Source organism: Thunnus albacares, chromosome 1 (genome assembly GCF_914725855.1).
Source record: "Thunnus albacares chromosome 1, fThuAlb1.1, whole genome shotgun sequence".
In the NCBI taxonomy this organism is placed as follows: domain Eukaryota; kingdom Metazoa; phylum Chordata; class Actinopteri; order Scombriformes; family Scombridae; genus Thunnus; species Thunnus albacares.
In genome coordinates, this window is record NC_058106.1 from 21106151 (window position 1) to 21133416 (window position 27266).

Genomic DNA, 27266 nt, shown 5'->3' on the forward strand with positions numbered 1-27266 from the left:
GATTCTCTTTCAGATAAGAATAATCATTGACATCCCTGTTTGAACAGGGCAGAGTGAGATGTAGAGCTCTCTTTGCATGGATGCTGCACGGCAGAACAGCGAGAGGTGAGGCAAAGCCACCATAATTGGATCTGTAAAAGTCAAATTTCCTGTTTAGTGGTGAAGTCTTGAAAAGATGACAGAGAGTGTTGTTTTTAAAGGATGGGGATGTCTGGCCACAAGTACAGTGTTATTTCATAAAAGCAATGGCAGGCCCAACAAAAACATATATTTTCCTCAACTGTGAACAAGAGGATGCAAAAACTCAAGTTAGTACTTGCTTTATTGTACCAGTATCATATTGTTCCACAACAGAGATCAGAACGACAGACTACACTTCAAATATGCTTTGCTTCTTATTAAAACTCATATAAATGCAGTGTTTTTAATACATGTTAATTAAAATATTTGAAAAGGGTAATGATTGCATAGATAGGTATAATATGCTTTATTTTAGTGTTGAGAATGTTGAGAAGACACAGCTATTAAAGGACCAGTGCGTAGGATTTAGGGGGATCTATTGGTAGAAATGGAATATAATATTCACAACTATGTTTTCATCAGTGTATAATCACCTGAAAATAAGAACTGTGTTTTTGTTACCTTAGAACTATCTAACTAACTACCTGCCATGTTGCACCGCCATGTTTCTACAGTAGCCCAGAATGGACAAACCAAACATTGGCTCCCTTTTGCGTTTTTCGCAAGTTTCGCGGCTACCGTTGGTTTTCCTACACGCTACAGCATGTGCAGATCTCAAACAACAAACAAAAAACAGACAATATGTTAAAATATATTGGGGTAATGCTTCAAATTCAGATGACAATGTCTCAGGGACAGTTAATGGCCTCATGAGAGTTTTTAGGTGTGAAAAATACTGTGTGTGTGTGTGTGAGGTATGTTCAATAAATGTCAATATATATAATTCGTAGGTATCCTTTGACCTTGTCTGCACACTTAGTATTACCATATGATGTTCCAACCCAAAGATGAGAAACTGACTTGCAGTTCAATAGACTGTGCTGAGACAAAAGACACAGAGAGACATAATAATTAGAGAATATTGTTTTATTAAGTTATATTGTTATGTGTACATTGCCTCATTGTTAAAGCAATGTAAAGCAATGACCCTCCTCATATTGTTCTAATGATGAGTTTTCTACAACTACCGCACACACATTACTGCACACAAGCTATAGTTCTTATTTGCAGGTAGAATTCATTTTCTTCATCTGCCAAGATACTCTGAGAGATAAACAGGACATTTTCTTTCTGTCAGTGAATCTGATTGCTTATGTGTTGTTGCTCTGTGATTGTACATCCAATAGTGGCCGGCTTTGGCTCCAGAAGTAACTGTTGGCAAGCAGGGAAAACTGTGATCAAACAACATCACTTCCCTAAGAACACAAGTGGGCCATCTATACAAAGGGCTGACGATAACAGCAAGACAACAACCCAACTTATTGGTTTGGAGGAAAATACAAAGGAGAGAATGATAGATTGAGCGTAAGGGGGAAAGAAGAGAGATTGTTCTTCTGCACATAAAATAAGGCCAGATACAAAAGGGAAGGAACAAGGTAAAAGGCAGATGAGATATTGTGCCAAGAGGGGGATGTGTGAAAAAATAAAACGTGAAATATGGACTTCTTCTGATGGGGACAGTTTGTTTTTACCTCTATTTTGACAGAGATGAGAGAAAGATGGAGAGAGACACAAACAGGCCATAATTAAACAGCCTAATGAGTTTGTGGCTCTTTTGAAGACTGTTTTTAAATGGAGTCCTGGTTTTGTGGTTGAAAATCTTCTCTTTCAGAGATGTCAAAGAAGTTTCTGACAGAGCAGTTATCACAGCATGTCAAATTGCTCCAGCTCAAGAAATAATTTGGATTTTTTTCTTTTCACAGAGTGCTGCAAAACAAAAGCCCCCCTCTCCCCCCCTAATTTGCCTTGGCAGGGTCCCTCTGGGTGGGGGGTCCGCATGGACAGAGAGGGCTTTGCCAGTGTATTATAGGATGAGGAGGGGTGAGATGAGTGAGTGTATGTGTGTGTGTGTGTGTGTTGGAGGTGTGTATGTCTGTGTGTGATGGGCAGGGGGGTGCGGTTGCGGTGGTGGTGGGTGGGGGGGTGCAGTCGCAAGCAATTTTACCCAAAATGCTGCAATTGTCCTCAAGATTGAACAGTGTAGAGCGGTAACGCTCATTTTCCAGTCTATTCATTATCTCCTCTGTATTTACTTATCTTTGTCTCAAAAGGAAAAAAAATCAGTGTTAAAAAGGGGCCCTTTCATGTGGAGAGGGTTTTTTAACAGAGCTTTATGTTCTGACATGGTTGAGTTAAACTAAACTGTAGTTATGTTATGAAAGCAGTATGAATAGCAAATTAGTACTTTCTGCTTTTCATTGGTTTTATAAACTGTATTAGATCCCTGATTTTTTCAAATTACATTTCCCTGCAGTCTCGTATAATGCCTTCTTTTGGATGAAAATTCCAATTTTGTGGTGTCAAATTAGCTCAAAGAAAATTACACCATTATTCTGGGACAGAAATAATTATATACTGTTTTTACAACCTTTGCCATAAGAGTTTATGATTTTATTTCTCTTTGAAAATAAATCTCCTCATAAATGATTCATTCTTGGTGAGAGATCATCTGACAAGGAATAATAAACCAGTACTAGCTGAGGCGTATTTACATTCAAATAAATGCAGACAAAGGAAGTTCATATGAAAAGATATTTCTTCTGTGTTTGCAACACAATAAAACATACTTGTCATTGTCCCTCTCAATGACTGTCAAAGCTGATTTACAGGTTTGTTTTTCTTGCATCTAAGAGTTTGACACAATGTCACCGTTGCGGATTCACTGAGAATTTCTTTCTGTGTCACTTAACTATACATGTAGATACTGTGTCTCTCTCTGATACTAGGGTGAGGAAACTGCTTATTTTGTGCTGCTGCTTAAGTGTAAACTTCAGTAGTTCAGTGCTAGTTACACAGATTGCCAGCTGTGAACATCTTGCCAAATGATGTGATAAAAACAGATCATTAATAACAGCTTACTTGAACAATTTAAAAAGTATGTATAGATATTACATACACTTAGCCAACTCAGCCTTATCATTACATCCACAAATAAGAAGGGAGCCAATTTGGGTGAAATCCAGATACCAATTTACAAAACCTAAATCAAAGAGTGTAATGTCTTAAATGACACATCAGGGAACACATAAACATGAAAAAGTACTCACTAAGGGAAGTGTACTTGATTTGTAAGTAGAGGTTTGCAGCATTAAGGAAATTGCAGATTTTATACAGTACATTGACAACAAATAGCAGATTCATGATAAAATTAACCTATCTTTAAATTAATAAATCTTTAAAACACTTCTCACCACTGTGTAAACCCCAGACCAGGCAGTTTGCAATGTATATTAATTGAAAATAACCTTGACCTATTATGCTAAAAGGTGTGCACGAATACAATGAATCTAATTACAATTTTTTTGCACTGTCACGTGGTGACGCAGCTCAGTGGGAATAAGCTTCAATGTCAGAGGATGTTACAGTGTGCTTAGAAGGCCTTGATAAAGTAACACTGCTGCACTACAGATACAATAAAGTCTGTGATAGAAATAGCTTGAAGAAACATCTCCTTAGGGTACACCTACAGCTCTTACCTAGCTCTTCAGGAGGAAAAAGTCCTATAAAGTATTCTCAAACAATTGAGCATAACGTTAGTTCAGGCAGGCCATAAGGTCAAGCTCAGCTGACAAACCCAGCCTACATCAGCTGATAGCAGCTGATCTCAAAGCCAGCCCACATCAGCTGATGGCTCAGCTGATTTTCTTCTATGCATTCAATTGGCAAATCTCATACAGGGCGCCTTATTTAAGCTGCTTTAGTCTGCCTACCCTTGCTGCTTCCTCTGCAAGCCACCTTGCAACCCGCCTCCACCCCAGTTCCTCCTTTACATGCTGTGTCTGACTTAATCAATGTCATTTCTGTTGTCATTGTTACCTGCTCTGTTCTGTACCCAATGGGGGGTCTTCACTGCTGCTCTCCCTGCCTAAGACTTTCCATGTACACACATGGAAGGGCAGGGAGGTCCCAGAACAGTGCCATACCGCCAAATATAACTTACTGCAGATGGCAATAAAAGTTTTCTTTGACTAAAGTGGTCCAGACTGAAATAAGTTTTTTTTTTCTCTCTTCCAACTTAATTACTGATATTTCTTTGTAATAGGTGCCTGATTTGAGGGAGATAATTAGGTGGGATATTGAAGTGGGCCTCCAGGGGGCTCAAGTCTGGTGGATCAGGAGCAAGAAGATGAGGGGAGACACCATCTTTTCAAATTATTCTGGGGGGCCAGTGCTCCCAAGCAGCTTATGCAGCTAAGGCTTGGTAATTAAATTATAATTTAACCTGCTGAGGGTGGAGTGGCAGGACTGGACCAGACTGGGGGTGGAATGGCACTGGCAGGATTTACACTTAATGAAATAATAAAGCAACACCAGCAAGGTATCTGGCAGTGAAGAAACAGACACACCGCCACTTGGCTCAGTGTTTATCCACTCTTCAGGGTTGGGGGAAGGTTCAAAGCTAACGAGTGGCTCTCACTTCATCTCTTGCTATGTTCTGTTGTTGAGTGCAAGTTAGTGTAGTGGGTGGCTCTGGATTTCCTTTTTATAGTTTTATTTTTTTCATAGATATTTACAGTACAGTATATGTTTGTTTGTGTGTGGTTTTGCTTAGATTGCCTACATTGTTGCCTCCTCAAATTCAATAAATGATTCGTGATAAAGATATTATATAATGTGTATAGGAAAGATGTATACAGTGTACCACAGTTAATACTGTATATAGCTGTTAATCTTGAATTCTGTCCAATAACAAATCTTTATATAGACATAAATACAGAAAAGCAGTCAAAGATTACATGTATTTGTTTTCTTTGGTTTGTGCTGATGACTGTATTATTCTATATTTACTTTGCTGCATTTTGCTAAGGGGTTATGTTTCTTGGTTTGCATGCTAATTATCTGTTGATTAATTAAAGTCTCTCCACAAGGAACCTTAAAGTGCATGTAATTAAAAACTAACAAAGTATAGAGTATCCACAAAACAGCTGACTTTCAAACTTAAATAAGCAGTAACTCATGTTGAGAACATCATTGGTTCAAAATAAATTGATGTGTTGACTGGTTTGTATTGTACACAGGTCATTGCATTTAAAAAAAAAAAAAAAAAAGGATTTTCTGGATCTTCCTAATATTTTAAAATTTTACCTAGTGTCTATATCTTCTTTCTATATGAATTACAGGTCAGATAAGTATATCCCCCCCAGTATCCTGATTCTCACCATACTGGGATTATATGCAGGCAGAATGTAACTCACTCACAATCAGTAAGTCAGCTTGATATATTAATGTATATCCATAGTGTTTTACAGGAACACAAGGAGAAGCCAAGAAAAGAATTAAACAGCAAGAACGTGAGTGAGAGTGAAACAGACAAAAAGATTTAAAGGGGGATGATGTGAGGAGAAATATGGAATCCACCTTCCTCCATCTCTGCAGCTGCTAAGATGGATGCCTCACAGTGGAGGGAAGAACCATGCAGTGTTCCTATAGCTCTGCATTGCCGCAAGCTCATTACAACCCTCCCCTCCAAAATCACTCCCACCCCCACCTGCCCCACTCTCACCACTCACCCGAGCCTAAATCTGCCCCCACCCCAGCCTCAGCCCCAGATCCAGCCCCAGCCAGCATGACAGACAGGCCCAGTTAACAGTCCCTGTAAGCGGGGAAAGAAAGCCGAGCAGAGAGGTAAAATGACTGGACCGCAAATGACAGGTGTAGTTAAAATAGTGAGGCGCAGAAAGGCTTGAGGACAGAGAGCTGGGGCGGCACTGTAATAAGCAGGATGAAGGAGCTCAAGCATTGCCTGAGTTTTCCTCTCTCTTCCACTAACATCCTTCCTCAGGCAAACAAAGGGAAAATAAGAGAAAGTAAACTTTTTCCTTCAGACACTTCCTCTCTTCATTCATTTTTTTTCCCTCTCATGTCAGTCCTGCCTTGCACCGCTTCTTTTAAGAAAAGCTAATGAAGCATTATTGACATAATGCAGGATATTTACAATATTTAAGAGTTTTAATAACATGCTGTGTGGCGAGGCTGCTTGAATTGTAAATGGGCAAGAGGAGGCCATTTTGTTTGGCCCCCTTTGGACTCATTTAGATGGACACAGGAGGGATTTGCCTCCACTGCTGATCTGCATCTATTTTCTATGCCTTTCATCCATTTTCTATGTTGCCTTTTTTTTATCACCACCTCTCCATCAGATCCCGTCCAGCCTCATGTTTAAAATAATCAGTTTTTTGCAGCATCTCCATGCTGGGCAGGGAGAGACAGGGGGGTTGAAGAGTGAATAGATTGGAAGTGTGTAAACGCCAGTCAGAAAGCGAGGAGACTCTACTGTTGTTTGACCAGGAAAGGACATTGTCTGTCCATCATTTCACACCATCCTGTAACTAAGACTCTCTGTTTGTGTTTTTTCTTAACCATTTAGGTTGATTTTAAAGTGCAAAAAATAAAAATAAAAATCTTTAATATGGTCAAAATGTTAATCAAAGTCAAATGTTATTGACAGTATAGCTGCCACAGCTAGAGACTAGACTTCATTAAAGAAAATGTGTTGTTTAGTCTGTCTGAAAATTCAGGGGATCACCAAGGGGACCTTTAATATCTATAGAAAATTTCAACCCAAGAAAAACGACAGCATTAGTAATTTCAGCAAATGACCCAAAACAGCACATGTTTATGTTCAAGTGACAAAGCCTGATAGTGGCCATAGGATTTCTGACTCTTGTCCGTCAGAAACAAAGGAGGACGTTGGACATTTTTATAGAGCCAAAGTCCGCAGAGGGAGGTCAGATGTTTGGATGGGTCAATAAATCCTCAGACTGTTTCCTTCCAACAGTCAATGTTTCTTGTAACCATGAAAAAGATTGTAACCACATGGTTATTATTGTAACCATGACAATGAAAGTCCACTAACCTTAACAAAGTGTAATCTCACCCCAACTCAGCCCTAATGTTAACAAAGTATTTATTTTAACCCAAACCATGACATTTCCCTAACCAAGTTGTGTTTGTGCTTAACCATAGCTGTGTAAGATAAACCGTTTTTATTTTAGCAGCAGTGATTTGTTTTTGAAGGCACAGACAAATTGTCTTGCTGTTCTGGACGTCAGATGAAAAAAATTCTTCTGTCCTTTCAGAAGACCAGTTAAAAACAATGCATTTTGTCGTTTAATTTAGAGGACTTGTTTCAAATTTCGCAGCAATCCATCCAGTTATTGTTGAGACATTTCACTCTAAAGCAAAAATCCATCTGCTGGAGGAAAAGTCAGGGGATCACCGAAGTCATCAGGGTACATCATCTTGGAACCATGAATATCTGTACAAAAAATTGTGCCAATCTGTCCAGTAGCTGTCAAGCTATTTCACTTGAACCTGCTGGTAGCGCTACAGGAAAAGTCATAGGATCACCAACGTTATTAGAATTTATCCTCTAGAGACCTTGAATATCTGCAGCAAATTCTACAGCAATCCATACAGTTACCTACATTTGAGTGATTTGTTACATCATGGTTTTCCCCTCTATAGGTGCAGTCTTTGTCTGATCAAACTCCTTTTTTCCCCGTTTGAAATGATTGTGTCTCCCTCCTCTTCCTCCTCCTGCTTTCCCTCCTTAACTCTGATTCCACTGCCTATCTGATTGGTATTAACAGGATTATCAATGCTGCTGCCATAATTAGAAGTAATGCATCACAATTACTGATATAGATCAAGAGGATTAAACTTCATAATGTGGAGCTTGCTTCCAGGCAATAAATCTAATGCATTTTGATCATATGGTCTTTGTTGATATCTACATGTCAGTATTTATAAAGCACTCTGCCACTATTTCCACAAGACTTATAATAACTGACAATTGTTGGCTCTCAACCTTCCTTAAGCCTCCCAGATTCTGTACAATGAATGAATGAGTATTCTGTCATGGCCTGCAAGCTGACTCCAAGTTGAGGTGAAGCCAGACTCTTAATTATTGTATAATATTTGGGGTGTTTAATACTATAGTTCATCTTTATCTAGCTGTAAATTTACATGAGTTTGACGGTCCAGAAAGTGCCCCAAAACGACCTAGGCTTAAATTGAAGTGACAGAAGCCCTCTAGTGGCCGTAGTAGTTAACAAAACAAAACATTACACTTAAAAGCGGGAAACCGCTGTCCGTTTCATGTTTCCAACCGCAAGTCAAAATTGGTTTTCATAAACCATGACCACGATCGCCCCATAACCTTAACCTAGTGGTTATTATTGTAACCAAGTCAACGAAGGTCCCCTATCCTTAACAAAGCAGTTATTTCAACTCAAACCACGATTTTTCCTTAACCTTTACTAAGTACTTATTGTGACCCACATCATGATCTTTCCCGAAATCTAACCAAAACCTAACCATAGCCTTGTCGTATCATATAAAATGTATTTGCTGGAGTACATGAAACAAGAAACATATTTTGTCGTTTGGGATTTGTTGATTTAGAGTGGAGTGACAGAGATGGGAGAAAGAGTAGGGTTATTGTTTGACATCAACTCCCAATGTCAAACAATAACATATATCATACAGACAGATCATATAGACCCACTGAGCTATAGACTGCTCCCAGAGTCAAAAACATAATATTATATGCTGTAACATACTCGCATGTGTTCTAGCATTCATTCTCCAGACTACATTAACCTGAATCACTGTAGGGCCTGCTGCTGCAGGAGCCCGCCATCCATGGACTCAGTATCACTGACATATACAGCAAGTGAAGAGTGTGGCCATCTGGGGGAGCTAAATTTAGCGGGTCCCTGTACGGAAGATGAACATCTGTCTTTATCAGCAGTGGTTAACTCAGTACAGGAAACCCAGCACATGTAATTCATGCAATATTTAGATGAGAGGGTCAGAGTGCTCCTGTGGGGATGGAGGCAGTCTCTGTTGCACAGACTGCATGATTGACCTGGGCCTGGTCTGTGGAGAGAGGTGCCAGCTCTGATCACTTTAAAGAACAAGACAGCACGCAGGAATGTCATGCTTTAACTCCCTCATCTGCTTATGTTGTGCTACTGACTGATAAAGCAAATAACAAAGCAAGGCATCCGAGTTTAGAGGCTAAATGATGATGTCGAGATAAGGATCAGCTGTGATTGATATTGACATGAATTTGGTGATAGTTTAATCTGCCAAAGGTGGTCAGCGTCGTCATGTTGTCAAATATTGGAGACATCCTCAGTTTTCCAGATGTCTGAAATATCACCTTCGTTGACATGGTCTGAAATTAGTGGATTAGTGGAACCTTGGATAGATTTCTATGGTTGTACTGCCAAACTTTAAATCGAGAGCGGTGTTCTATAACATACTATTACTACTAACATATTTCAGTGCTGTGGAAACAGAGAAGCTGTGAACCAGATGTGTTTGATGTAAAAGTTTGAGGTTTGTTGGTACAGATTCCTCCCTGTCTGTCTCATATCTTAAAGGATTGAATGAATAATATTCCTATGACTAAAACATTGCAGAAACACACGTGCACACTTGCACAGATTACAGTATGTAATAAAACTTTGGTGTTATTTGGCTTTCTCTAGTTTCCAGTAGCATATGCAGCTGTTGTTGGAGAGTACAATGCAGCTCTTATTTCTTTCTTCATATGGCTGCTGAACCGCCACCTCCTCTGCCATATTAAACACTCAGTCAGTGTTCACTCAGTATTTCTTGGCAACGGACCTCTCTTTTCTTTGGGGTGTCATGCTGTAGCGTTGCTCTTACATTGCTCAAATCAAAGAGCAACAGAAGCAGTAAGAAAGAGGAAGGCTGAACAGACCCGAAGTCCTCCCAACACCCCCACCCGCACACATTCACGTGCACACATTCCCAGACACGAACATGCATTAAAAACACACAAGTACTGGCATGGATTCAGCTGAGACACACATCATAAAGCTGCAACATGAGGGCCACCTGCCTCTCTAGCTGTCTATCCATCTTCCTGTCACACTTAGAAGAGGAAGTACGTACATACAGACTAATAAGTGCTCGGTTAGTTTGTATGTGAGTACAATACTGGTATCACTTAGTGGAAAGTTTTTTAGTAACTATGTGATTGCTTAATGTGAGAAATTATTTGTTTTATTTTCAACTGAGAAGAGTCCCTTCAAATTCCATTATCTCTATCACATGTTAGACTGTACATGACAGAGAACCTGACCTTTGTCCTGACACTTATCTTTTACTGCACATATTATATACACTTTTTTTCTCCTAGAGGGATGCAAGCTATATTTAAGAAAACCGATAAGCTGACAAAATGGCTGCAGTCATTTTTTGGAGACTATTCCAAAAAGCTCCCACAGGGGAGAGAAACTCCATCTTATTAAAGCAGTCATCCACTCACAGATACACAGTGATGATACTTGCATAATAATTTTAAGCAAAAATAATAAATAACAACAAAAAAAAAATCATTAAAGAGCTGGGCTGAGCATTTTTTCCCCTCCTTGCTAAGTGATCTGCCATTGTGTAACAACCGCTCCATTCAAAATATAACATTATTTAGAAATGAAGCCAATAACCCGTTAAGATATATGAAACTCATTTATAAAATGTTTGAGAAATTGCTGCCAGAGGGTTGTGGATTAATGTGTTCTCTTGTGCCACTGCTGAAGATTCAAAAACGGGAGGTAAATATTTCACCATGAAACCATTTGCACACTTAAAGGGCACACACACACACACACACACACACATGCAATCACACAGGCTTTAAAATGACACAATATAAAAATGCTGTCCTTCACGCTCACAGCGGATGTCTGATATTTCATCCTTGTTGTTTTATTAAAGATTTAAACAAGTTTACATCTCCAACACATACAAATTAGCCAATTTTTCTGACACCCACTCTGATCTAATGGGGGAGATACGGAGAAGAGAGGAGAGAGAGGTGGAAAGAGAAAGTGAGATTGTGATGGTATATTATATTTCCACATGTGAATTTAATACATTAAAAAACACATTATTTTAAATTATCAGTGCTGAGGGAGGCAGTGTTACGTTCTGTTGGATATGACTTACAGAATACGAGGATATGTGAATTCTGTACTTCATAAAGTAACTTTGTCATTAGTATCGAGTAAATGAATATAAGAATTGTTTGTCTCAATATACTGTGTCTATGTTATCAGCCATAACAATATATAATGCTACTTTAATGTATAAGTTCAGTCTGTCTTATATTAACTGTGTTGAATAAATGGATCCCTGCTACCATCATCTTATTTTTCATCCTGTAACTTTGTCGATTGACTTCTTACACCATTTTTTTATCTTCCGCATTTACTACATTTAATTTCTTTGTCTGTCGGCATCTCTCATGTCTCTGCTCCTCTGCATCCTCAAAGTCAATCGATTATCTCCAGGGCTGAGGTTCTGGCTCTCATCTGATGGGTTGGGTATCTATCCTTAGCTTTTTGACCTGGGCCAACCCCCGCCTCACCCTGTGGCGTCTTCCGAACTTTGATGGCAGCATCCATATCCATGTCACCCGTCTGACACTGTCCATCCTGCATCAATAAACATTTGGGGAGGGCAGATTTTTCTAGGCTGAATAATTTATAGTGCATGATTAGAAACTCTATCCTGAGTAGAGGATCTTGTTGCTTGTATGTTTGTCTTGGATCTTTACAATAAAACATGACCCAGTCTGATTAGAATGTCCGGTGCCACAGATCTTGTTGGGTGTGTGTATTAGTGTGTGAGTGTGTGTGTGTCTGTCAGAGAGAGTGAGAGAGAGAAACAAGACAAGTGGATGCAGGGTTTCGCTTTGTTCTAAGTGGTGCTGAATGAGCAGACATAGTAAAGAAAACTATTCTTTATTGAGACCTTATATTCACTCATAGTATGAGTGTTTAATACTAAATTCTGTTGTCACACTGCTCAGTGCGACATGTGAGCCTTAATTATGGTTACATGAAATTTGACAGGCTCAATGAGCAGTTCTGTGTGATTTAATGAATTATAGAAAAACAGTCAGTATTTTTTTTTTCAGATGTGTCAGCGTTATGACATCACATAATAAGTGTAACTGAATGACAAATAAGAAGTGCTTGTAAGATTGTGACAGTAACCCCAAAACATTCAAATAAAGAACAGCTAATCCAATTAATTTGATATGTGGACTTACTGCAAATGGATGCTGTTTTTTGTTGAGTATGTTCTAGATGCTATTACAAAGGGTTCAATAGTTTATTTAGTTTATTTCAGCAATTTATTAAAGTTGATCTTGCAGTAGCACACTTATCCATTGGGGAGAAAAACTTAAAACTATTATCTTTTTCATTTAGAATGCACATATATACAAACAATTTGTGGTTATTTTTCTTATGATCCAGACACAGTCTAAACTTTAACAGAGAAAACATGATGCATTTTTCCCATTCCAGCACCCCATCAGTTTCACAAATTACAGAGAAATACTGCATGTTCAAAATCCTAAAACCTGTCAGCTTCTCACTGTTGATGAAGCAGATGTGAGGCAAGCGTCTGGCAGGCACTGTTGTCCTTCACTGGGGCCTGCTTCTCTTTGTGTTTCAGAGGGACAGTAGAGCAAGCGCATCATGAACTTCTCATCATACAGTAGCTATGAGTGTGTGTTTGGGATGGGGAGGGGGTGTTATGTTCATTAGCACAGTCAAAATGCCTGGAGGCATAAGCAGAGGAGGAGTGAGTGAAGGAGAGCGGTGAGGGAGGGGGTGGCTTGTATGGAAATTGACCAGTGTGCTGTAACTGTTCATCTGGTGTAGGCCTTTGAAGTGAGCTGTTCAACACTGCAGCCGGCCTTGTTCTTGATAATTGCCTAAATGATCTCCATGGAGCGCTGGGTTGTGTTACAACTGAACTAATCCAGGGGCAACCCGCTGATTTGACAAGAGAGCTCTTCGCTATGTCAGTCCCCCCCCCGCCCCCCCCCTTCGCCCAAACAACAGCCTATCTTCCATTCTGTTTCGTCTGTTTATTAGACTAACACAGCGGGGGGTGTCATGGTAGTGATGTGGGTTCTGGAGGCGTGGGGGGTTCTGTTTGTTGTAGGGATGATGGCCACTGTGCTCCCCAAGCTTAGCCACACGCTTAACCCGCACTCCTTGACATCACACCCTACGCTCGCCCCCATTGATATGTAAATGAGCAGCAGCCCTGTTTGCAAATGAGGGAGGAATAATTAGTCAGGAGCACTTAGCAACAACAACAATAATACACGCGTCTGATCCAAGCTGAGCTGTTCTCTCTTTGTCATTTGAGCTGCTGCTGGCAATCAGACAAGGCCCCTCCACCCCCCACTGCAGCACCAGAGACACTGGTGGGTGGTGGGGCATCCACAACAAGTATAGTGTTTGGCCTTTTGGAGCCTCACCAGGGTTTAGGGAGCCAGTGGAGCATGGAGGCCAAGCAGAGCCCTAGGCCAAGAGCACAGAGTACAGAGCACAGCCTGGTTTGGAGACCTCTCTGGTATGCAGGGAGGTCAGAGCAGAGAGCGAACCGGAGAGGAAGTAATGTGGATACCCGGAGACCTGAGCTTTACAGGTCCTGGAGGAAGAAAGAGCACCGTCACACACACGTCCATGAAAAAGCTGAGGTTTAACTGGAAAAATGAAAGTTCACTTCAATTTTCAGTGAGAAAAAGTACTGCGTGTGTTTGTTTGTCAGAAAGGAAGAGAGAGAAAGAGAACACAAGTAAGAAGCAGAGAAAGTTGATAAAAACAAAATGGCCGATGGCAGATGTAGAAAAAAAAAAACAACCCAAACAGCATCCATTTCGGGAATATGGCTCAGTATCTCGACTGGGAAAAATAGATTATTATGTCCAATTTACATACAGTGCTAGGGCTTCAAAGAGGTGGGTGTCATGTTAGTATTCCGGTGCCAGGCGTAATCAAGAGCCCCCCTCCCACTGTCCCAGGACAGGCCCAGTGGCAGGATATCAGGTAGACTAAGGTCCCATATAGAAGCGGCCCCTATGAATTATAAATCATAGGCCACTGGAGCCACAGCCTGTGGGATACAGAGGGGGTAAGAGGGACTGTATTCCCGGAACAAAGGACAGCTATGGGAGGGGATAAGGTGGAGGGGTGGTGAAGTGGTGTCTTATAGTAAAAGTTAAAGAAGGACATACAATTTGCTGGTGTGTCACTGATGTTGTTGTCTAACATAAGTAATATCTCTGGGGTAATGATATAACGTTTTTTGGATGATAAGCAATTTAAGGAGTCCATCCAGTATATTTATAGTCTTTTTTTTAATATACATGTGTATTGTACTGCAATAGAAACTGCTTATATTTCAGAATATTTTCTCCACCATTTTGTGTGTGCACATGTTCTACTTTATGCTTGTGTTCATGTGAAAAGACTTCTGATCCAGCTGGAGTTTTCTGGTCCTCTCCATTGGTCAGTGGGTTGTAGGCCTGGTTCAGTCAGAGGTGATTGAATAGAAATATTGTTGGGTTTTTTTTTCCTTTTTTGGGGGTTGGTGGGGGGGGCATGCTGATGAAAGGTTGATTGATATGGTGTCAGGCGCTCTGTGATGGATTAAATTGTGTGTGCAGACGTTGTGGCCCTGGCCAGTCATGGCTGTTGCTGCCTTTTCCGTCAGCCACTGCTGCGGCAGCTTTAAGAAAATTTGATTTTCGCAGCTCAGAAACACACGGCAGCCCCTTTCTCTCCGCTGCCTGACTTCCATTTAGTTTGAGAGTGCACAAGTGATTCTTTATTGGATGAAATCTGCGCCGGATTGGATAAAGTGTTAGAGCGCTGAGCCATCTATCACTATCACCGCCCCAGCTCCAGTTTCATTTTAAAAGAAAAGAATGAAAGCAGAAAAAACAGAAAGGAAGAAGAAGAAAAACAGACAGCCATAGGATGTTGGAGATTTGAAAATTAACTGTGGCAAGGAAAAAAAAGATCTATCCTCCAACCACTAAGCCTGTTTCCTCTGTTGGAGGATACCAAGCTTTTCTCAGTAGAGATGCCTCCATGACTCACTAGTCTTTCAAGCTCTCCCATTTCTCTCCTCTCATAATATCTGCTGACCGACTCAAGCCCACACCTGTTCACACCCTGCTCCACAGATACAGTCAGTTTAACATAGTATTGGGTTATTTCTCCTTATTTGGTCCTAAACACAAGTCCGACATCTTTTGATACTACCGCAAATATGGGCAATTATTTTATTGTCAGGTCTTGAGAAGAATTTATCATGGAACAGGCAGGACACTGTTAAAGCTCGGCTGAGTGTTATTTTTACTGTTGTAGCCTAAAACTGTATGACTACAGCAACATGATATACTTGACTTATAGTAGATATTGCATGACAAAACTGTAGTGTGAATTCGATTGAAGGAGCTGGTTCTTTGATGTTGCTCCTACAGCAACATTTTCAGTGTCTGGTCTCACTGTATGGACTTGAAATTTGCAATTCACCCACCTCCAATCTTTACATGCTCTCTTCTCTTCCTGTCATATTTTTCTTTCTTTTGGTATTCAGTATGTAGCTTGAGTCCATGCACATCTTCAAAAGCTACCCTACTATAAAACCGCATCCAAAACAGAGATGATCCATTCATTCTCTCCATTGTGTAATTATTTCCTGCTTTCTGCTTGCAGAAGTCAAGCTGGACCAAAGCTTTTTTTTTCCAGCTGAAGAAAGTGTTAATGATATTAATTCTATACACAAAAGCACTTGTTGATCATTTAAAATAGATGTTGTGTATAGGTACTTTGCATTTGCATAGCTGTGGCAGAAATATATTTATTCTGGATGTGACAGACCAGTTCAAGCAAATAGGTTGTTGAACTGTGAGTTTCTTCACAGCCAAGTCACCCTGCAGCCTTTTTTCCTCACCCATAGTGTGGAAAGCGTAGGGTGACAAAGTTCCTGACCCCACAAATAGCCACCTCAGTCACCCTGACCTACATAAGTTTAGACTTACTCATCAGGCCAGCATCTCTAGTCCATCCTGGCCCAGCCAAACACATCTCAGTCTAATCCTGCGAATTAGTCAGACTTGTTTGTTTGCTCACATCTGACATTTCTCTTCCATTCATTTTTAAACACTATCCCTTATGTCCCTCTGTCTGTCCATTAGTGCTCTGCTCTATAAAGCAAATGGCCATGAATTTACCTCAGGGCGATGCAGAAGAGAGCATCGGAAGGAAGGAAGAGTAGAAAAAAGAGCTGGGGGAGAAAAGGCGGCAGAAATCGTGAAACTCCTATGTATTTCATTTTGTCTTACATAATTCATTTTGAGATGCATCTTGGATGATGTAAATCTGTTCAGAGGCACCCTCTATTCCAAGCCTTTACCCTTAAATGTCTCTGTGGTTGGAGTGTCCTGAGGCAGTTTGGACCCACCAGCCTGCCCCAGCCACAGCCTTAATAAATCATTATGGAGGCGAGCCGCTCTTATCAAGCTGGACAGAGACCTCTAATGAGCGCAGGGACCATGACTCCGCACAGCCCCAGAAATATTTTATTAAGAGAACATTTAAACACACACTATTCAGGATGTATGACCACATTGATGAGCCCCCTGTATCACATCTGCATCATAAATAGCAGGTCTGACACCACAGTCTGTATGTGGGATCCACACATTGTGATGCAGCTAACTCCATCTTCTAGTCTGACTTGTCCACTGGCCAAAGCTGAGTGCCCTCCATGGAGCGCTTGGATTATTTTGCGGATCTCAATGGCTCCTATGGGGCCTTATGACCTTTGCTCTTATGCTCTAGTTATGATGGCCCTTCAGAGAAGAGAACATACTCACAAGTCAGATTCAGGTCGTCTCCCTGAATAATGGTCCTCTGCTTCTTTATGGCCATTGTGTGTTTTATGTATGACATTGACTAGACAGAACAACGAAAATCGACACGCTCCTGTGATGCAAAACTCAACCTGGAAACAATTCAGGATTTTGTCAAAGTATGAACATTTCCCTTTTAAAAGAAACACTGGCTCCGTTAATTTGATTATTCTTTTGAACCAAATATTATGCCAATCAAATAGCTTCTCCACTTTATAGTTCAGGTTGAATTAATTGGCGAAGTCAGCTGCTGTACTGTTTGATTTAAATGAACCACACATTTAAATAGCCCGCACAGTTGTACAAGAGAAACACATTGTTTGAAAATCACCTAGCAACCTTGTTCTTTATGACAGCTTTGTCAAATGAAACAGTTTCGTGATTGACAGGATTGTAGCTTGCATTGTGTCAGCGGAGCCACTACTCTTGTACCTTTTGAAAAAAAAGTCTGTGTGCTTCTGCTCGTGTATTTTTTCCTAATGAATTAATGCAATTTAAACCAGAAGGGAAGGCATTCGAAGGTACAATGAGAAATAGAAAGAGATCATATCACAGGTTAAGGCCAGTCTCTTTGATACAGGCAGACTATCATTAAAGAAATGCTCAGGCTCTCAGCCATGAATCCACCATTCAGAAATACCTGACCTAGGATAATGGCAAGTACATTGTTAATGCATCATTTTTTTTAATAAGTTGGAAAATTGCTTAGACCACTGAACAAAGTCAGAATGAGCAAGGACTCACTGACAGTAATAATAAAAGGTAAGAAAGTCTTTCTGTTACATTCCTTTTAAGTGCCCAACATCCAAGACTGAAGAAAACTAGTAAGAAAAAAATCATTATGCGGTTGTTTCATCTGACTCTTTTCTTCCCCAGCACAGAAACACAGGGCTGATTAAAGATGACTAAAACCTAAAACCGACCAAGCTATGTACTTCTTCTCTTTCCTCCTCTCTTCAACTTTTATTTTTAATGGAATCTCGGCCCCGAGCTCGTTTACTCAGGAACAGAGGGATATAAATGTTTTAAAATTTAACCAAAAAAGAAAAAGAAAGGGAAGAAAATGGAATGGAAGGAGGAAAGGATAGGTAATATGAGAAAGATTTTAATCTCAATAATTCATAAAGCAGTCTTTCAATCCCCTTTTTCTCTCTGCTGACTGGTGTTTGATGAAGATACAGGCTTTCTCTCTGCTGGGCTCCAGCAAGGTAAATGTTGTGCGGTGTAGATAGGCCTCCGATAAGGCCAATATATGAGGCACTTACCAGGGGGAGTGGGAAACGGCATTACCCAGGCAGAACATAGGGGAAGAGAACAGAGCAGGACCGGATCAGAAACAAGGTTAGAATGGCAGCAAAGGCCCTAAGGGAAGCCAGGCAAGACAACAACTCAGACTGCACACTGATTGTAGCACCTAGGGTCTCAGGGTCAGTGAAGGGGTGGGACATACTTAAAGCCCTGAGAAGGTGTGTTTGCTTGTGTGATAGTGGGGGCATGTATAGAAATTAATTTGGCACTTATTAAAAAAACAAAATGACACTGGCTTTGTTGTAAAGACATTGCATTTCACTTGCATGATGCATGTTTTCTTCTGAAACACGACCTGCTGAATGTAAGTGTCAGGAATGTTTCATGTTTCATTATTTCGGTGATGTGTAGTTTCCCATATGGAGGTATCTCTTGCAGCTATCTCTTTCAGTCATTACTGCCTTTCTGCACAGGAAAGATCTTGTATATTTAATATATTTTGTGCACAAATGGTGTGATTTTTTTTTTCTCCCAGAATTCACAGTAAAATATATGGTGTTTTGTAAAAGTATGGAAAAAAACGGACAGGCTGAGAGTGTAGAGAGAGAGAGAAAGATGAGGATGAAGGAAGAGGGCTTTGCTGCTCTGAGGTACAGCCCTCTGATCTCCTTTTAAGTTGTGGCCCAGCATGCTCAGCAACATAGCCAGTCAAACCTACAGCCCCCCAGGGTTCAAGCTCTGCTCAAAGGGTTCTCCTCTCTGAGCCTCCTCTGCGTAACCGCCAGGCCATGGCTCCTTTCCACCCCAGTGATCACACACACACACTCCCCGACCAAGACTCGCATGTTGGACACTGTGTTTGAGGAAGCGTTCTGTGATAATGCCCCAGTATTGATCAGCTATCTGTGATGATAGCTGTTGGGAAAGCGACCTGAATTCAATCTGGAATGATTGTTAATAGTGGATGCTGGATGGATGGCTCAGCCTGCGGTCTGCCATAGTGGGGGTGAGGGTGCTGGGGTCCAGGGTTCACCAAAGGTGAGGGGCCCTCCTTCCCATCTGTAGTCCTGGGAGTCAAGTTCAGCCAGAGGGTCTATGGGGGACTGGAGGTCTGGACACCATGTCCATCTGGATCAATCTGCATGTGGCCAGCTGACTGAGACAGCCGCTCCTGGTTAGTGACAGGAGATGATGGCTGAAGGGGACGGTTGATTTGGGAAATGTGATTTTTCTAAGCAGTAGAGAACTGAACTGCTGGCCTTTATATTTGGTTAATGCAATGCAAATTGATTTTCAACATCACCATCACTGCTTATATCTCACTGGTTTCATGTTTATTTGACTTACAGTATGTATGCAATGGAAGGATGCGGTCAATATAAAAATTATTTTATTAAAAAAAAAAGAAAATGAGGCTAAAATAAAGTGACATTAAACCTTTAGCTCGGCAACTCAAGTGCACACTTTAAAAAGCACATTTGAATATAAATGTCTTTTTTTTTCTTTTCTTTTTTTTTTTTTTTTTTTTTACAATTTTTCTAAGGGTTGCTGACAATTGTTTTGTTTGCCAGTAGCTTGTGTTGCATTTGTGAGTGTGTGTGTGTGTGTGTATAAGGCATTCATGAGATTAGTGTGAACCTTGTCCTCCCTGAAGGTGCAGAGGCCAGGCACACTGCCGCCGCTCATATGCATCTCTTTTATTGTCTATTGTGTGTAATCACAGTCCTCCCGCTTCTCAGTGCTAGACTTTTGACCCCTTTTATTTTGCTGTCCATTTTCAGCTGCCCCGCAACCTAACAGGCATTAGACTACTGAACAGATGTGCAGGGGGCAGTCAGTGAATGCTAATGAGGGCTTCTGAAACACCAAATCATTTTTTTATAGTCTGGATGACAAAATAAGAAAAAGTAGTATAAGGCATGCTGAGCCCCACTTTTAGCGAAATGATGGATTTATAAATTTAAAAAAAGAAGCTTTATTATAGGTGAAATTCCGAAGTCATTGTCTGAGTCATAGGCCGTGTGTCTGTCTGTGTCACTGTGTGCACATGTCTGTGTGTGTGTGTGTGTGTGTGTGTGTGTGTGTGTGTGTGTGTCTGTGTCCCTAACATGCAAGCGCGTGCATGTGTGTGTTGTGGCCGTTCGTGCGTTTGACTATGTGTATCCCCAGGCTAGACAAAGCATGCTACTCCTTGGCAGTTCCCCCCTGTCACTGCAGAGGCCTCAGTGTGTGAGTGCTAGTGTGTGATCAATCTCACGTGGACCAGTCATGGTGTCAGGGGCAGCAGTGGATCTGACTCTCTCTCTCTCTCTCTCTCTCTCTCTCTCTCTCTCTCATTCTCTCTCTCTCTCTTCTCTTCTCTCCTCGTCTCCCATTCCTCTTCCTCTTCTCTCTCGCTCCTCTCCATCCATCCTTTTTTTCTTTGACTGTGGGACAGTAGGAGTTGCCGGGTCAGGAGCAAGCCTATAGAGCGCCCATCTTTCTAGAGGATAATTAATGCATGCCAAGCTGGAGGGCTGATCCCGCCACCGGATTGCTCCAAACAGGTACCTGTGCCTTCTTTTTTTCTGTGGAGATGCCCTGCTCTGTTTCACTTTGTCAACTGAGCTTTGCTGACTGATTGATTTGCTGACCAACACTCATGCTTTCACTTTTTCACACTCTCTCCCTCCCTCCCTCCCTCTCCCTCCCTCTCTCACTCACTCTCTCTCTCTCACACACACACACACACACAGACACACACATGTGTGCACACTGTACACAAGGCGGTACTCACGTGCACGCACAGCCATTACTGAGTAACTTTTAATAGTGTTTGCTGGAGTGAGAATAGCTCGGTTTCCCTCTTGATCTACATCGTGTGGGTTTACAGGTTTACAGGTGTAGAGTTAGAGAGACACGTTTTATGCTCTGAGGTGGCAAATGTCATTTTTTGAAGTTGAAGTGGGTTGTCTTTACTGCTCTGGGCTACTAGGTGCTTCTACACCTCTGATCGCCTCTGATCGACTTTCTCAAAGGTTACAGCTTTTCTCTTTTCTGTGATTTTGTGTATTTGATGTGTTATTCCTCGCTGAGATAAAACCAAAATATGTGAAAAACTGTGATGATTCTGAAGCAGTTAAATCTGTTTGACTGCTTTGCAACATTTTTTATGTTTTACCCTGAAGTGGTTTCTGAAATGTTACACTTTTATAAATAACATATTCATAAATATATGTTGAGATTTTATATGTTCTTAAAGGCAATAATAGTGAATTTGCAACAAATTCTCATGACAATTTATTTATTGTCTTTTATGATATTAGTGATACATTACATACAGTCACGATTCATCAGTCAATATAGGGACAGACAGGATAGTTTTTTATATAATATTTGGTTTATCATGTGTAATATAATCATATTTACCACCAGTTTAAGAGACATTCATCATATTCACCTAACTTCATGGAAAAAATAAAAAAACCGATGTACTATTGAAGCCTGTTTTTGTTACTAAGTTATTACAAAGTTACTTCATTCTTTTTTCCTTTTAGTTTTTCTTTGGCCATTAGTTGGAATTGACAGACTGGATCAACTTTCAGAGTCCTGTAGGCATGTAGGCAAGCAGCTCCTTCACAGATTTGAGGAAAGAGGAAAAGGTGTTTCCTGTAAATGTCACTCTCATTTTTAGATGAAGAGATATTTTTCCAAAGGGTCAGCACAAGAATTCATGGTAGGCGCTGCCCTGGGAGCTTTGGAAAGGGGGTTAATTTGGAGAGAATGTGACAGTTATACAGAAATCTTAACCCCTTTTCTGCTCAAACACCCACCTTTCAAATGCGTTTTAACTGTCATCATGTATACTGTTGTATTGCAACATAACATAAATTGGTTAGCATAACATTTATTAGATGAGGGTAGGTGACCCATTTAGAAGTTGTTCTAAACTTAATTTACACGTACATATCCACCAGTCCAAAAGGTTAATGGCTGACAAATTAACCCCTGCAGCATTATCTTACAAATGGCCTGCAGCATATGATAACCTATAATCAATATCACCAATTACGTGTCAGACAGAGGCTATTGGCCATGACCTGTCTCTCATGAAGAGACTTTCTGAGGAAACAGGATCTCTTCCACTATGCAGATGCAGGATCTCTCCCATTCTGATGTCATTATAGACACCTGGGACCACCTATCATCCACTGACTGCATCTATTTATCTGCGTCTGTTGCTTCCTCTGCATTTTTTTTTCTTCTTCTCTTTTTTTCCCTTCATTTTTGTATTTTCTGCTCTTCCATCCTTATCTGTCCTCCTTTCTATGTTTTTCCTCTTCCTCTCTGTTTCCCTTTTTTACATCAATCTGGTCTGACTTCAGTTTTAAGCTATGTAAAAAAAACAATTAAAAGTTTGGGTGTGCCTTCTGTATAGAGTATATCAATTTCTAATCTGTCACTGCAGTTGCTGCATATTTTCTTATGGTATGACAATCTATCTCTAGCTTAAACTTCAGGGAAAGATTACATTGTTCTCCCTCATCAAAATACCTGACACATAATATGTCACTTGATTCAAATTAAATTGTTATAACCCTTGATGTAATCCCTAATTTTTTTCAATTGTTGCAGTAATTTCTATCATTAATATTTCAGATATATATGTGTAGTAAAAATCTAATTACACAAATTACTTGAGTGGTGAGAGTCAGAGGAGCTGCTTGTACAGTATTTTTATCTTTTCTGAAATAACATGACTTTGAACAAGCTGTAAACTTGACATCTCATGTTCAAATCTGAATACTGTCTGTTACAAAACTTCAACTTCCTGTTAAAACAAACCTGAGTTTTTCTTTTCATTAGTGCAGCAGCATCTTGCAAGTGATGTCAGAGACCATCTAACAAAAGTCCTGTTTTCTGAACAGAACATCTCACAACTCTAAGTGTTACATTGCAATGACATAATTAATGGGCAATGAATGAATGAATGAAAAAAAAGAAACATATAGTTTAACTTTTAACTGGTTTGTAAGTGGTTTTTGAATATAATCACCTTGGTGTTGGATCCCTGCAGACTCTTTTACTAACACCAAGCATTGTTTAAGCTTTCTAAAGTCTTCATTTTGTCGAGCTACATCTTCACCACTGTAATTGCAAAAACAATAACTGTGTTAATGACAAAAAAGGTCATGTGTAGCTGAAGGTTTTAATGTCTTGGACAAACGAAAATCTTGTCATTAAGGCCCTCAGCATGCAGCTTCCGTTTTAATAGTGTAACTTTTCATCTTGAAAAGAATTGTAGGTCAATGACTCTTTTATTCAGTCAGTACTCAAACAATTTAAAAGGCACGTTTTTTTTTGTTTTTTTTAAAAAAAGGCAAATTTCAATTCAGGCACATATGAGCCATTCATCTATATTTATGAAATGCGCGACAAGGTTTCTTTCCTCTTGTAAAGAATGTGAGATTGAAGGGCAAATTAAATTCTGTGTTACTGCGTTAGTTCTTAAAATTCATACTGACGCAATTATTTTTATTTCTGACAGGTGTTTACTACTGACATGAATATCAGTTTTAACTAGAAATCATCAGTGGTAATTATAGTAATTAATAACTAATTATTTAAATAATAATAATAATAATAATAATAATAATAATAATAATAATAATAATAATAATAATAATAATAACAATAATAATAATAATAATAATAATAATAATACAGACATTGTATTTTTAAGTGAAATATTCAGGGCTCTCGTAGAGGCATCCAGACAGCAGACAGCGCTGGTCTGTGGATGGTCACTGGCTGCAGAGACCTTGAACTTCACCGGAGCTGGTTGGGGGTTCAAATGCTGGGTGGGGGGCTGGGTGGGGGGGCTGAGAGCCATATGCCTGCATGTGACTGCTGTGACACCCATCGCAAAACACTGACGCTCACCGACTCTTATGGTGAGGACAAATACCTACTGTAGCTCTCTGGCTCCTGGATATTTTTTCTGAAGAAAGATGAGTTTATTTTAGTTTTTGTTCATTTTATAACAGAAAAGACTAGATAATTCGCCAGTTCAGTTTGTACCCTGCATGTCATTGTCTGCGGGGTTAAAGCAGTAATGTGATGGTAAAAACAGAAACCTGCGCCTGGTGATATTCACAAAGAAACCGAGAGTGACGTTTGAAAATTTAAAATGATTAATTTTTTTCAGGAAAACTTATTATTTAAAAGGCCTTTCTGTTAGCTATAACTTGGTCAGTCTGCAGATGCTTTCAGCTGTTTAGGCCTATAAAATATTCAGCCGACAAAAGGCTATAAGTGATATGTAGCGCACAAATCAAAAGGGGGGTCAGTTTAGGGTGGGTTTGTACTCTAACTGTTTCTGCTGTCCAGACCTGCTCCGCATGTAGACCCATCTCGTCTTTGCCCTTCATGGACAGGATGGCACAGACAGTTTACTGTAACCAATATAAATAGAAACTTTCAGGCATTTAATTATTTCTTTTGCTCTTTTCTAAATGTCGTGGTGGTGGCTCTGTTGCTTTCATCCTCTTTTTTCCCCCCAAACACAGACTATTTAGTTTCACAAATGTTAATTGATTAATGATCAAACATGCTCGAGAGTAGATACATTTACATCCTGCATCGACGTTTCGGGTTTCTATTTTTGTTTCACATCAATTTTTGGCTATGTAAGACTACAGGCCCGATCCTCTGTATAATATGTCAGTTCTTGCAGTAACTATGATGTCATGTTTGAAATCCCTTTGGTCTTTGAATGAAGAGAGGTAGCTCTTAATAATGAGCGCTAAATAAACATTATTATTTCTCTCTTCTGAGGCAAGAGAGGGAAGTTGAGACTAGGGTGAGGGATAAATAAATGATGTTAAGAGTTGAAACTTGAAAACAAACTCGCATAGATAAAACGTCTGATTGTGACAGCTCCCAATCAGACGTGTTTGCCAGTTTAGTGCCAACAAAATATCCTGCGCAATAGTCATTTACACGTAAGTAGAAATTCAAAAACGTATTTATTTTGTGTATTTTAAAGAGAGCAGGATGGTTTGGAGAAACAGCAGGCCTATACCTTACATTATACTGAGCTGGCACTGCATGGTAATGTCTTTGAAAACGTTTAGGTGCATAATTTATCATTAAAAAAAATCCTATAATTAGTTTCAGATGATTTAAAATGCGTTGCTTCCGTTTGGCTTTTCAATAATTTATAATAGCATATTTATGAAAAACAAATCTTATGGTTGTTTTTTTTTATTCAAATACAGATTAAAATGTTTTAACATTTGAGCTTTATTCTTATAAATAAAAATGTGCAGGCCCACACCGTGTTGCTTCTATAAGGCTGGGCCTAATTGTTGTATTCATGCTAACAAGTGTCCTATTAGAATATAATGAATATTAAATAGACGGAATAAACTTGTCAGTTTCAATTGGATCACTCGCCAAATTCCTCAACAGTTGGCCCGCGAGGCAATTAATACAAGCTATTACCCCGCGATAAAGCCTAATTAGCCCCGATTAGTTGAAAAAGGGGGAGGAGGTGGTGGCGCTAATTGAAAGATCCTTCAGAAAAGGAGGTTGTGTGTTGTACACACGGGGTCCTTATAAGCAGCTCTCAGTGGTAAATACCATTCACATTCAAATGAGAGTGACAAACTTTGGCACAGAAACAAGCACACGTCCGCCTCCCGGCCTTCCAGGCTGTCTTTAAAAAAAAAAAAAAAAAAAAAAAGAAAAGAAAAAAAAAGCGCTCCGCCTTTTGTTAACCTGACACGTGTTTAGAGGAGCGTGATTTGGGTAATTCTGCAGGAGGATGGCACAGTGCCCGAAAGCTTGGGAGAGACACCCCAACACGAAAACAGGCAAGAATTAAATTGTTATCCAATATATATATATATATTTTAAAACAGTCTTTTATCCGATATTAAAATATGCCCACAAATACGCACACGCGCACAGGCAACTCGCACACACGAGCAAACAAAAGCCCAGAACAAGAATAATCTCCTTGAAATAAAGAGGGGGAGTGTGTGTGTGTGTGTGTATGTGTGTGTGAAAAGAATGGACTTTAAATGCATTTAAGCTACAGTGTAGAGAGCAGAGCCTTGCACCTGTCTCCCTCTCGCTGGAGATTTGCACCCCTCCTGCTCCCGGCATTGAGGAGTCGCTCTGTGTGTGTGTGTGTGTGTGTGTGTGTGTGTGTGTGTGTGTGTGTGACTGGCCATGCATGTCATATTTTCGACACACACACACACGCAAACGACGCCTTTCCTGCGGCATTTGTCTCTTTCTTGTGCACTGCAGTGAATATGTGACCTAAATAAGCATTTTACTGTCTGTTCTGCCTTTTAGACTTCTCATAAGAATAATCTGTAATTTTGCACGTTTTGTTGTATCCCCCCCCCTCTCCCTCCCCTTCCTCCTCCATCTCCATGATGTTGTCTACTTTGATGAGTGTAATATTAACATGATAAGGAGATGTCAATGAAAAGCTCTCTATACCTGACTGAGCAGACGGCTCTGTGATATACTGGGTCTAATGTAATATTAATGCATGCAGGGCTTGTTTCTTATCAGGAAAGATCTCTCCAAAATTGTCCTCCACAGGGACCCACTTAGAATGAAGCACACATAATAGAAATGATCACTCTTTTTTAGCCTGCACCTGAAAGATATCACTCCACTTAATACAGTAAGTGACACGGATTTGAAAAAGCCTAGTCCATTTAGGCCTTTAGCATATACATTTTGTTGTGTGAGCATATTTTGAAGTGAAATTTAAAAAAAAGCTAATTTCCATCTTCTACGAAACAGCATTTGTGATGAAGAAATAATACCTGCCTAACATGCAATAGTAAAAATATACAATCAATCAATTATTTTTTCATATTTTTATCTATGATTTTGGTAGCTCTTTGGACTGAACACACTGCTAAGTGAAAAGAAAATTAATTAAGGAAAATCTAAATGCAGCCACAAAGAAAATGCATGAAATTATTTTAACATTTAAATGTGA

General features: G+C 39.9%; 1 protein-coding gene across 1 annotated transcript in view; it reads left to right on the plus strand.

The window, feature by feature from the left end:
• The window catches only part of zfhx3b (zinc finger homeobox 3b), a 344549-nt gene that overhangs the window by 79902 nt on the left and 237381 nt on the right, over window positions 1-27266 (plus strand). The window contains exon 5 of the mRNA XM_044349187.1: window positions 20697-20802. The gene's annotated coding sequence lies outside the window, so the exon portion shown is untranslated. The remainder of the gene's footprint in view (window positions 1-20696; window positions 20803-27266) is intronic.